This window comes from Gracilinanus agilis, chromosome 3 (genome assembly GCF_016433145.1).
Source record: "Gracilinanus agilis isolate LMUSP501 chromosome 3, AgileGrace, whole genome shotgun sequence".
NCBI classification, from domain to species: domain Eukaryota; kingdom Metazoa; phylum Chordata; class Mammalia; order Didelphimorphia; family Didelphidae; genus Gracilinanus; species Gracilinanus agilis.
The window spans coordinates 642,409,611-642,423,656 of record NC_058132.1 but is presented as its reverse complement, the minus strand read 5'-3'; positions in this window follow the sequence as shown (position 1 = coordinate 642,423,656).

Sequence of the window (14,046 nt, the reverse complement as noted above, 5' to 3'; positions counted from 1 at the left end):
AGAGAGAGAGAGAGAGAGAGAGAGAGAGAGAGAGAGAGAGAGAGAGAGAGAGAGAGAGAGAGAGAGAGAGAGAGAGAGAGAGATACAATGGGACTTGAAAGGCTGTCTGGAATCTAAGCATACAGCCCAGAATGACAGAAAGAGCCTACACATTATCCTCAAGGCAAAGGGGAGCCACTGAGGGCACCAGAGCTGGGAAGGGGCAGGAATCATTCTGGAAGATGTGTAGAGCATAGATCATGAAGGGCAAAAAACTGAGGAAACCAATGTTAAAAGAAAAATAAATATTGGGAAGCAATTATCTGAGCCAAACTGAGGTTTATGAATGAATTATTGTGTCTGTGGTCTAAAGACTCAGAGATGTGGAGATGATAAGTATAAATAGTCTATGAAGAGTCAGATTATACAATCTCCCCCTAGAAAGGGAAGGTCAGCTGAATGTTTCTTCTTGGAAGGGGATGGGACACCCATGTTTTCATCTTCTAAAAGGTGGCCCTTCTTCAGGAATCTAAAATTTTAGGGGGTTTGTTCGTTGGTTTTTTCTTGGGGCCAATTATATCATCTCTCTTCCATATGGGGTAAAGAGCCAAGGTCACTTGGTAGCTTTGAAGCCAATTGAGATGTCATCATTTTCCAGTCTTAGGAACATCTGGACACATTCTAGGATGCTGAAGGCATCTGCACATCTCCCCTGAGCAAGGATACCTTTGAAGAAAATGTTTTTTTGTTATTTTACTCACAATATGAATATTGATTCTCAAATAGTCAATCAATAAGTGGGATATTTACTTACTATTAAATCTGTGGTTACAATTTATGATTATATTACTAGGGAACTAACAGGATTACATGCAGAGAATATAGTCCTAAAAAACCATAAGACAATGAATATAAACTTAATCGGCTTTTCTTTTATAACAATAAAAGCTCTCTTAATAGCAACCAAAAGGGTAGACTCAAACAAACTCAAAAATGGAGTTCAAGGCAATTAAAAATGGTTCAGTGGACTGAGACTCAGGCCTAGAGACTGGAGGTTCCAGGTTCAAATCTGGTTTCAGATACTTCCTGGCCATGTGACCCTGGGCAAGTCACTTAACCCCCATTGCTTAGCCCTTACCAATATGCTCCCTTGGAATCAATAGACAATATTGATTCTTAGAAGGTAAGGGCTAAAAAATAAAAATTAAAAAAGCGAGAAATGGAGTCTAAGTGAATGAAATTCAAGTCTCCCACCATATATGATATTGATTAAATTATTATAAAATGGGTGATGTTAACTCCCAGGGATCTAGCTCTTCATGGTTCCCTAAGGGTTTTCCTCTCTATAGTCCTGGAACACTGGGAAAGAGAGATAGCTTGGAGTCAGAGGACCTGACCTCTAGCTATAAGTCAGATGCAGCTGTCCTGAGTGAGTGGCTCCGGCAAGTCCTTTTAGATTGCTGAGCTTCCTATTCTCATTCTGATTACATGGATATCATTCCCACTTTACAGAGGAAGAAACTGAGCCCCACTCAGAAAAGTGAAGGGATTTGCCCCATGACCCAGTGGTCAGAAGAGGGCCAGGCTTTTGGGCTCATAGTTCATCCTGTCTGGTTCCTGCCTCAGTGGTTCCCGGACTCTGGCTCCCTAGTCAGCCCTAGCAGCTGCCTTGCTTAGGGCCAGCTCAGGGAAGGCTTGTCACACCTCCTGGGCTCCCAGGATCCCATGATTGATTGTTTTGTCTCAGGCAATCCTGCAAGTGTCATGGTGTTGATTGCATTTGTAAAAATGTGCTAATGTGATACCGGAGAGGGTGGCACTGTCTACCAACAAAGAGATGTGGAATAGCTTCCTAAAATCCTGCTCTGAGCTTGTGCCAAGGAAAGATGCCAGGCACCAGCAACCTGGGGGAGGAGGGAGCTCCTGGGATCAGGAAGGAGCTGCCCACCCCATTAACAACCCCTGACTCATCTGGGGAGGGAAATAGGGTGAAGAGAGAAGAAGACTCTAAGCTCTGGGGAACAAGACTTTCCAGTCTGGGTTCTACAAGCTGCCAAGTGGGACAGGGTAATTCTGATGGCCTGCCACCTTCCAGGAAAGGAATGATTGACCGGCCAACTAGGCTTGAGGTGAATATTGATTTCAGTGCGGATGAAAGTTGGCATTTGGCTTCATCATTACCTAGAACTTCTCCCCATACTCTGCTGTCCCTGGTCCTAAACAGAAAACACATACTGGAAGATAGCTTTGGCATTTAATTCTCAGCCACCTGTGTGTTTCACAGGATGCTGATATCCATAATCATGTCCTCAGCCTTAAATGCAGTCAGAAAGGCTGAGAAGGCTTGATATCTCAGATAAAAGGAGGCTTTCCTTATTCTCCTGATGTCATTGAATTCAACTGAAAATAAGGATGGAGACATTTTACTGACAGTGGCTTAAACCTTGATTCAACTTTGTGATAGATGAGAGAATTTTTATTCCCACTATACAAATAAGGAAAATGAGACAGAGAAAGGACAAATAATTTACCTATGATCAAAGAAATTTTCAGATAAAGAAATCAAAACTATCAATAAGCACATGAGAAAGTGTTCTAAATCTCTAATAATTAGAGAAATGCAAATCAAAACAACGCTGAGGTACCACCTCACACCTAGCAGATTGGCTAAAATGACAACAAGGGAGAGTAATGAATGTTGGAGGGGATGTGGCAAAATTGAGACATTAATGCATTGCTGTTGGAGCTGTGAACTCATCCAGCCATTCTGGCTGGCAATTTGGAATCATGCTCAAAGGGCTATAAAAGACTGCCTGCCCTTTGATCCAGCCATACCATTGCTGGGTTTGTACCCCAAAGAGATCATAGATAAACAGACTTGTACGAAAATATTTATAGCTGCACTCTTTGTGGTGGAAAAAACTGGAAAGCGAGGGTATGCCTGTCAATTGGGGAATGGCTGAACAAATTGTGGTATATGCTGGTGATGGAATACTATTGTGCTCAAATCTCCAGATCTTTTTATCATCTCTGATAATCTGATAAGGACAGTTTAGTTGATAAGGAAGTAACAGACACTGAAGATCTTTTAGTTCATGCTTACAGCTCTGTGTCTAGGAGCATGGAATTTATTATATATATTTCAAGACTCATTTCACACAAAAGAACCCCCCCAAAAAACTTTGCAGATGCGCAGAAGTTACAAATTATGTCATATCAAAACACAAAAGATCTCATTGGCTTCAGACTAGAACAAGGCCAAGGCTGAATTTTGACTGGGTTCTTATCAGAAAGCCAAGTCAGGGAATATTTTCTCAGAGTTGAATTGCCCCTGCTAAGGTTTTGGCCTTGGCTGTACCAGGTAGCTGTATTCCTGGCCAAAGGGGGAAAGTGTTAACCTCTTAAATTCAGGTTTGCTAGGAACTTAAAGCTTTTCAATAAGACCACAATACTTTTCAGCAAGAAATCACAAGTATCACAAAAGGGGTCAAAAGAGAAGTCTCAGATTTTTATCTATTCTCTTGTTGGCTTCCCACACTCAAAGGAATAATAAACTGGAAAGACCTCCAGGAAGTGATGCAGAGTGAAAGGAGCAGAACCAGGAGAACATTGTACACAGAGACGGATACACTGTGGTAAAATCAAGTGTAATGGTCTTCTGTACTAGCAGCAATGCAATGACCGAGGACAATTCTGAGGGATTTATGGTAAAGACGCTACCCACATTCAGAGGAAGAACTACAGGAGTGGAAACACAGAAGAAAAACAACTGCTTGAACACATGGGTTGATGCAGACCCAATTGGGGAAGTAAACTCTAAACGAGCACCCTAAAACAATTATCAATAATATGGAAATAGGTCTTGATCAACAACACATGTTAAAACCAGTGGAAATGTGTGTCAGCTATTGGGGTGGGGATTAAGGGCGGGGGAGAGAGTAAGAACATGAATCATGTAACCATGTAAAACATTTTTCTGAAAAAAAAGTAAATTAAAAAAAGGTAGATCTGGGCCTGGCATAGAAGTCTTCTGACATCAGAAACAGTTTGACTTCTCCCATTCACCACTGACCACCTCACCTTCAATGGAGATTCTTTGAGCTCTTTCCCCCTTTATTCCATTCTCAGTTCACTTTTTAAATTTTTTTTAAATTTTTTATTGATTAACTAATTTAGAATATTTTCCATGGTTCCATGATTCATGAGCTTTCCCTCCCTTCCTCCCTCCTCCCTCCCCCCTCCCAGAGCCAATGAGCAATTCACTGGGTTATGTATGTGTCATTGTTCAAAATCTATTTCCGTATCATTAATATTCGTGATAGAGTGATCATTCAAAGCTGAAACCCCAATCCTATCCCCACTGAACCACATGATTAAGCTATGTTTCTCTTCTGCATTTCTGCTCCTGCAGTTCTTTCTCAGGATATAGATGACATTCTTTCTCTTGAATACTTCAAGATTGTCCTGGATCATTGCATTGCTGATAGTAGCAAAGTCAGTTGCATTCAGTTCTGCTACAATGTATCTGTCTCTGTGTACAATGTTCTCCTGGTTCTGTTCCTTTCACTCTGCATCACTTCCTGGAGGGCTTTCCAGTTCACATGGAATTCCTCCAGTTCATTATTCCTTTCAGCACAATAGTATTCCAACCCCATAAGACACCACAATTTGTTCAGCCATTCCCTAATTGATAGATACTCCCTCATTTCCCAGTTTTTTGCCACTACAAAGAGCACAGCTATAAATATTTTTGTACAAGTCTTTTTCCTTATTATCTCTTTGGGGTACAAACCCAACAGTGGCATGGCTGGATCAAGGGGCAGGCAGTCTTATAAAGCCCTTTGGGCATAGTTCCAAATTGCCTTCCATAATTCTCAATTTACTAAGTAGTTTACTAATATTATTTCTCCATTCCTTTGCTGCCCCATATCTACCTCAGCTCTTGAGTAAAAGGTGAGAACTACTAGGGTCAATACACGGTGTCAATCAACAAACATTTATTAAATACCCACTGTGGGTCAGGCACTGTTCTAAGCACTAGGGATAAAAATAAATCCAAAAATGAAGGCATCCTCTGTAAAATAAGGATTGTCCCTATTTCCTCAATGTGTTTATTGTCCAGTTCACAGTCTTTTCTCCTCCCTGACTTCTACTGTCATACTAAGGGAATTCAATAGAAATAATTATACTCCTTCAAGTATTCTAAGCTCCCAGTTATTGTCACTTATAGCCATTACTTATTCCTGCCCTCTACCCTAGTCATGCACAGAGATGGTCATAACTTGATTTTGCCAGGTGTTCCAATGTTCATACCATAGGAAATTCCTTTATTTGATCATAATCATCTGCCATCTCACCTTTGTGTCTCTCTCATAACCCCCAATTCTGTTCTTCGTCCTCACTATGACCTCCAACCTCTCCAGCCCTCAGTTTTTTTTTTCCTTGGCCATTACCATGTGCTACCCAGACTCTCTTCCTTTCCTCGTCTTACCCCTTTGGTGACCAAGTTCTACTCTACACTGCCATCCCCTCTTGAGTCTTGCCATGCCCCTTTATCCTAACATTGTTCTGCCAAATACCAGTAATGGATTACTCACACCATCCACTGCTGAAAGAAGATGGAAAAAAATAATGAAACCATTTTTACTGAATTCACTACAAATTTATGTTGCATAATCTCAACTGAACCCTCACTGGGGAAAGGAAATCCTTTCATGCCTCCCTAATTGATTTATTACCCCATTCACCACAACACATTTTCCAAACCTCTTCATCTCTCTTCAACCCAACCTTGTCTCATACTTCTCTGAAGTAATTGAGATTATTCATCAAGTCTCCCTTTTCTCCTCTCTTCTTCATCTCACATCACCCACATTTCTTCTTGTTTCCTTATTTCACATATTTCTCCTTGCCAAGGCATACCCCTCTACATACCCAAATGATCTCATTCTTTCCTTCTTCTCCAGTATATTGCTCCCTCTCTACTTCCATATCTCTTGCTACACTAATCTTCCATATCTCCATGGTTACTGACTGCTTCCCTTCTGATGACAAGTGCACCCTCCTCTCCCTTATCCTCAAAAAAACTTTCACTTGATTTGTCCACCCCCTCTAGCTACCATATCATATCTCTCCTCCCCTTTCTTCTTTAGAAGAAAGTCATCTATGATATGTGCTTCATTTCCTGTCCTCCCACTCTTCTTCATTCTCTAAAATTTGGCTTCTGACCTCCTTTAAGTGAAATTCCTCTCTCTAATTTTAGCAGCAAGTTTTTAATTATCAAACATCAATCTTTTTTCAATCCATCCTTTTTTACTTCTATAGCCTTTGACTTTGTCAGTCACTCTTTCTCTTGATACTCTCTTCCATGTTTTAATGACACTGCTTTTTCCTGGTTTTCCTCTTCCTGGATTCCTTCTCAGTCTCCTTCATTAAAGCCACATCTACTCACCATGGGAGTCCCCAAAGGCTCTATACCTGGCCCTCTTCTCTTTTCCCTCCTTAGAATTTTGTTTGATGATATCCTCAGCTCTAAGAGATTCAGAGGGTGAGAGTACAAAAGCAATTATTAAACACCTGCTATATACCAGGCACTGTTCTAAGTTCCAGAGATAAAAAAGTAAAGGAGCTTACAATATAATTGGGGAAGACAAAAGCAGGAGGGAAGGAGGAGGAAGGGAAGGACACTCGGGATTTCCTAACTTCTTTCAAGTTCCAGCTAAAATCACATCTTCATGAGTATGAACATGGAAACAAAATAAAATCCTGCAGCTGGGGTGGGAAATGGTGTAAACATGTGTGTTACAGAGTTGATTTCATCTTGCAGAATGATGAGGTTTTGGACACCAAGAGGTCCAGGAGAACATCCAGGTGTGAAATAATGAGGTGAATGCCCTCGGTACCTTCCAAAACTGCTAGAAACTCTCTGATGTCCACAGTGATTCGATTATCCTCTCTCAAAGATGATTCTCAGATTATTTGTTGAGCCCTGACCTCTAGTTCACATATCCTACTGCCTATTAGACATTTTGATCTGGACATCCTCTTTTTAAAAATATTTTTAACATTATTTCTTTTTAATTTTGCATGTCACATTTTCTCTAGTCTCTCCCCCACCCACTGATAAGGCAAAGCAATATGATATCAGGTATACTCATGAAAGATGCAAAGCATATCCAATATTAGCCATATCGCCAAATGCTGGAATAGGGAAGTAAGAAAATTACACTTCAGTTATACTCAGAGTTCACCAGTTCTCTGTCTAGATAGGAGTCTTCATGAGAAGCCCTTCAGAATTCCCTTTGATCATTGTATGGATCAGGGTAGCTAAGACTTTCACTGAGTAAAAAGTTTTTACTGTACAATGAAGGAGCTTCTGGATCTCTTCACTTTGTATATGTCTCCCACGTTTTCCTGAAACCACCCTGCTTGTCATTTCTTACAGCACAATCAAAATCCCCAACTCGTTCAGTCATTCCTCAATGAATGGGCCTCCCCTTCATTTCCAATTCCTGGCTGCTGCAACAGGAGCTGCTATAAATGTTTTTGCACATTCAGCTCCTTTCCCTTCTTCTCTGATATCTTTAGGTTACCGACCTAGTCATTGTATTGCTGAGTCAAAGGGATCCCCACCTCTCCCATTTTCTTCCAAAATTAACACATCTCCCCCTCCCCTTTCCTAAGTTTGGGGGGTCCTGGGTTTAAATTTGTTATTAAGGACCCTACCCTTCCACTTCCCCAGACTTCTAACCTATGTCATTCTTAACTATATATCCGTTCCAAGACAGAGGAACAGTAAGGGCTAGGCCACTGGGGTTAAGTGACTTACCCAAGGTCACACAGCTAGGAAGTGTCTAAAGCCAGATTTAAACCCAGGACCCCCAAATTTGGGCCTGGCTCTCTACCCATTGAGCTATCCAGCTGCCCTTCTTCCTTGATCCTTCGCACTCATTATCCATATCCATATCCAATCAATTTTGATTCTACATCCATATCCAATCAATTTTGATTCTACCTTAGTAACATCTGTCATTCATGCCTCCTCTAACACTGCCATCAGCCCAGTGTGGGCCCTCAGCACCTCACATTTGGGCCATTATAATGACCCACTGGTTAGCCTCCCTGTCACAAGTGTGCAGTTGTCCAAAGTTAGCCCTATAAAGTGCAAGTCTGACTATATCACTTCCCAATTCGGTGGCTTCTAGTGGCTCCCCATTGCTTCCAGAATCAACTATCAAAACCTGTTTAGCTCTTGAAACCTTTCACAGCCTTTCACCTTCTTCTCCTTCTAGACTTTCATAACTTGGACTCTACAATCTAGTGATGCTGACCTCTTTGCTGTTCCTCAAAGGTGATACTCCAACTCTTGAATCCAGGCATTTTAACTGTTGGTCCCTAGCTCTTGGGATGGTCTCCTCTCTCCTTTCCAGCTCCTGGCTTGTCTCGTCCTTCAGATTCCAGTGAAACTCTCATCTTCTTAAAGAGCCTCTCGTGCTCTCCCTTCAAGCTAGTGTCTTCTTTTTGCTATTCCCTCCAATTCATTGGGTCTATATCTTGTTTGTATATAACTGTTTCCATTCCATCTCTCTTATTGGGCTCTGAATCCCTCAAGATCAGAGACCTGGGTTTGCATTTCTTTGGATCTTCCATACTTATTGCCAGTGTCTGGCACTTGGTAGGTGCTTAATAACGACTTGACATTAATATAAAGAGAATAAATACCAAAGATGCAAAGAAGCTAAATACAAAGTAGTTTGGAGGGAAAAGAATTAGCAGTTGGAAAGATAGATTGGAATGTTTCAAGCTGAAAATTGTGCTTGTGTTTTGTCTTTTATTTTCACATTTCCACTGGTTTTATTATGTGTGGTCAGTCAAGACTTATTTACACATTATTGATAGTTACATGGGTGTGGCCTTTTCAGGTCTACATCCCCAATCATGTCCTCATCAACCCAAGTGTCCAAGCAGTTGTTTTCCTTCTGTGTTTCCACTCCTGCAGTCCTTCCTCTGAATGTGGGTAGCGTCTTTTCCATAAATCCCTCAGAATTGTCCTGGGTCATTGCATTGTTGCCAGTACAGAAGTCCATTACATTTGATTTTACCACAGTGTATCAATCTCTGTGTACAATGTTCTTCTGGCTCTGCTCCTTTCACTCTGCATCAATTCCTGAAGGTCATTCCAGTTCACATGGAATTCCTCCAGTTTATTATTCCTTTGAGCACAATAGTATTCCATCACCAGAATATACCACAATTTGTTCAGCCATTCCCCAATTGAAGGACATACCCTCGCTTTCCAGTTTTTTGCCACCACAAAGAGCGCAGCTATAAATATTTTTGTGCAAGTCTGTTTATCTATGATCTCTTTGGGGTACAAACCCAGCAATGGTATGGCTGTATCAAAGGGCAGGCAGTCTTTTAGAGCTCTTTGAGCATAGTTCCAAATTGCCATCCAGAATGGTTGGATCGGTTCACAACTCCACCAGCAGTGCATTAACATCCCAATTTTGCCACATCCCCTCTAACATTCATTACCCTCCCCTGCTATCATTTTAGTCAATCTGCTAGGTGTGAGGTGATACCTCAGAGTTGTTTTGATTTGCATTTCTCTAATTATTAGAGATTTAGAACACTTTCTCATGTGCTTATTGATACTTTTTATTTCTTTATCTGAAAATTGCCTATTCATGTCTCTTGCCCATTTATTAATTGGGGAATGGCTTGATTTTTTATACAATTGATTTAGCTCCTTGTATATTTGAGTAATTAGACCTCTGTCAGAATTTTTTGTTATAAAGATTTTTTCCCAGTTTGTTGTTTCCCTTCTGATTTTGGTTGCATTGTTTTTCTTTGTACAAAACCTTTTTGATTTAATATAATCAAAATTATTTATTTTATATTTTGTAATTTTCTCTAACTCTTGCTTGGTTTTAAAATCTTTCCTTTCCCAGAGATCTGACAAGTATACTATTCGGCGTTCACCTAATTTACTTATAGTTTCCTTCTTTATATTTAAGTCTTTCACCCATTCTGAATTTATCTTGGTGTAGGGTGTGAGATGTTGATCTAAACCTAATCTCTCCCACATTGTTTTCCAATTTTCCTGGCAGTTTTTGTCAAATAATGGATTTTTGTCCCAAAAGTTGGGCTCTTTGGGTTTATCATACACTGCCTTGCTGACATCACTTACCCCAAGTCTATTCCACTGATCCTCCCTTCTATCTCTTAGCCAGTACCAGATTGTTTTGGTGACTGCTGCTTTATAGTATAGCTTAATATCTGGTACTGCTAGGCCCCCTTCCTTCATGTTTTTTTCATTATTTCCTTTGATATTCTTGATCTTTTGTTCTTCCAAATAAACTTTGTTATATTTTTTTCTAATGTAGTAAAAAAGGTTTTTGGTAGTTTGATAGGTATGGCACTAAATAAGTAAATTAATTTGGGTAGAATGGTCATTTTTATTATGTTAGCTTGTCCTACCCATGAGCACTCAATGTTTTTCCAATTGTTTAGATCTAGCTTTACTTTTTTGGAAAGTGTTTTGTAGTTGTGTTCATATAATTCCTGTATTTGTTTTGGTAGATAGATTCCTAAGTATTTTATATTGTCTAGGGTAATTTTAAATGGTGTTTCTCTTTCTACCACTTGCTGCTGTGATGTGTTGGAAATATATAGAAATGCTGATGATTTTTGTGCATTTATTTTGTATCCTGCAACTTTGCTATAGTTGTTGATTAGTTCTACTAGCTTTTTAGTTGATTCTCTAGGATTTTTTAAGTAGACCATCATATCATCTGCAAAGAGTGATAGCTTAGTCTCCTCATTGCTTATTTTAATACCCTCAATTTCTTTTTCTTCTCTTAAAAGAAGAGGGAAGATACTTTGTGGGGTGAGAAGATTTCAGGGAAAAACAATGGGCCCAAAATAGTCCCATCTTAGCTACTTAACATTTCTGACTTAATATCTCAGAATCTTACTTTCCTCATCCAAACAGATTATAATGATACCATTTACCTTAAAGGGCTGTCGTGAGAGAAGGTCATTTGGGTATTTACATCTCAAACTGAATATATAAAAAACCGAAGTCATCTTTTTCTCCAATCCCTTCTCTCCCAATTTCCTGACTTCTGTCAAAGGCAATACTATCCTCCCAATGCGTCATGTTCACAACCTGAGCACTCTCCTGGACCCCTCATATCCAATCAGTTGCCAAATCACTTTCTACCTTCGCTTCTCTTTTATGGTATGTCTTCTTTCCACATACTGTCTCTATATTGGTTAACCTCAGCCAGTCCTGGAACATCCCTCCTACTGGGTTGTGGCACCTACCAAGCACCCAGGAAGAGCCTTATTAACAGAGAGTAAGGGCAATGCTAATACCATTGACACCACCCATTTGCTATCACCTCTGGCCAAGGTTTTTTGTTGTTCCTTTAGAAAAGCAATTACTCGGATTATTTTTAGATAGCTTCAGCTATCTGCTGGGAGAAGGACTTTCAGAGGTTGGTGACATCTTTCTTCCCTGGGGGAAAAGCTGCCTGAGAGGATCTTTGAATTCCTATTTCAGAGCAGTCAGGCAGGAAATAAATGGATGTGTTCCCAGCCCTGTTGACACAACCTCCCAGAAAACTGACTAGTCACTGGGAGGCTGGGCAATCTCAGACTACCTGGAGTTCTTTGATTCCTACTGCTCAGATTCCTGTAGCGAAGAATATCAAGGGGGGGTGGAGAAAGATGGAACCAGGAAGATTCTACCAGTGGCAAAAATAGTGAAGGGGGTGGCAGCAGTGGGCCACGGAACAATCTGACCACAAGTGTGCTTGTTATTGAAGATGAGGCAGTCCAGACTTTTTACCATGGGGCTTAAGGTGAAGGTAACTTGCCAAGAGAGTAGTGACCGAGCTCTGGGTCTAGTGGTGACTCATGGGTCAAAGGTTGGTAGAGTAGAGCAGTCATTATGGGGGGGGGGGGGAGTGTGTGCCCTCCAGGTGTCCTAATCCTGGCCAATATGTCCCCTGACCCCATCCTCGTCCCCCCATGCTCCAGAGAGCACAATAATATATTCAGAAAAGCCTTGTAATCAGTGTATGCAGAAGTGGAAATAACGAAAACTAGGAGGGAATATTCTTGCTTACTTCTGAACCTTTCTCTGACATCTTCTTCCATTACTTCATCACGAGATGGAGGTGACCTTTCTCAAAGGTTCCACCAAAGGCACTTGAGTTTCAGGCTCTGTATCTGTTGACTGCAGACCAACTGGATTAATCAATAGACAATAGGGGCAGCTGGGTAGCTCAGTGGATTGAGAATCAGGCCTAGAGACGGGAGGTCCTGGGTTCAAATCCGACCTCAGACACTTCCCAGCTCTGTGACCCTGGGCAAGTCACTTGACCCCCATGGCCCACCCTTACCACTCTTCCACCTAGGAGCCAATACACAGAAGTTAAGGGTTTAAAAAAATAGACAATAGACATTTCTTAAATGACTACTATATATCAGACACTGGGCTAAATACTGGGGATATAAATAGGAAAAACAAAGAGTCTTTCCCTTTGAGAAACTTACAAACTAATAAGTCAGTACACAGAAGAAACTAAAAAAAAGAGGTTGGGGTGGGGTCCAGAGGGATGCTCCACAAGACCACATAATGTTTGTAGAGTTGCAGCTGATGGAGAATCAGAAAATCGTAAGTCCCCTATAAAGGAAGGCTTTGGGTGGAGTTTAATGATCCATGCCCCAATCTTCCAATCAGAGGGGAGAGGCCGCTGAGGGTATTCAAGAAGCTGAATCAGTCTCCAATGATGAGCTTCTTCCTGAGGGAGGCATGATGAGGATTCAGGGGCTCATCCTTAGAGGATTGTCTCTGACAGAGAGATTTTTTTTTGGTAGCTAAAAAAACGTAAAGAGATCAAGTATTGAGACATGGAAGAATCATAATCTTCCCACACCAAAATCAGAGCTCCTTCCAAGAAAGTTATATGTCATCAGATTTCAGTTCTAGTCTTGCCTCTGTTGCTGACTCTGTAGGCCTGGGTAAGTCATTTGCCCTTTCTTAGGCTCAGTTTCCTTATCTGCAAAATGAGAAAAATAATGCCTATACGATCCATAGCATAGAATTATTGCAAGAAAGTGCTTGGTAGATGGTAATACATTGCACACCTGTGCGATATATTACAAAACTGGCAAACTGTGATTTTGATTTGATCTTAAAGGTGTTAATTAAGTGATCCAATTATCCCTAATGTGGTTTTGAAATGGAATACTTTGCATCACATAACTTTTTAAATTTTTTACTATTTGTTTTTGTCACCATCCTCAAAGACTAAAGCAATGGACACCGTTTAAAGCTAAAAAGAAGAAAAGACTGACATTCTTGGAGTACATGGGAAACAGATCACTCCTCATCATCACCATTATCATAATTATAATAAATAATGGCCTACAAAAACTTAAGAATAACATTTTTCCCTAAGTACAATACTATGGAAATTTTTTAACTTTAAAAGTTTATTAATTTGTTTTTATGATGTTAAAATACTCAGTTAAATCCCTCCTTCCTCTTCCCTTCCCCTTTTAGAGAAAACACCACTGGACAAAAGTAAATAAATATATATAAAACTATGTCTTCCTTATTTCTATTTATTGGTTTTCCTCTGGAGGTAGATATATACAAGCCATTCTTCACACATTTCTTTTGCTTTATAGAATGTTCTCTTGGTTTTGTTCATTTCATTCTTTGTAATGTTTACCAGATTTTGCCATATCCATCAAATATACAATCTGAGGCAGAGGTAGAGGGGAGAAGCTTTCCAATCTCGAGAGCTGGCAGAACGGACCGAAATCATGTGGGACCGAATGTAGCTCCTGAATATTTTGAAGGGTAACTCAGAAAGAGGAAACACCCTTTTTATTTTCTCCTTTTAAATGACAACTTTCTCTTCACTAGTGAATAATGCGGCACTTTATAGTCGATGTTTGTTCAGGGTCCTGAAAAAAAGTTAAAGAAGTTTTAATGGCAACCCTTTTATTAAATGTGGGTTACTTTTACAGATACTTGTGAGAAACTGC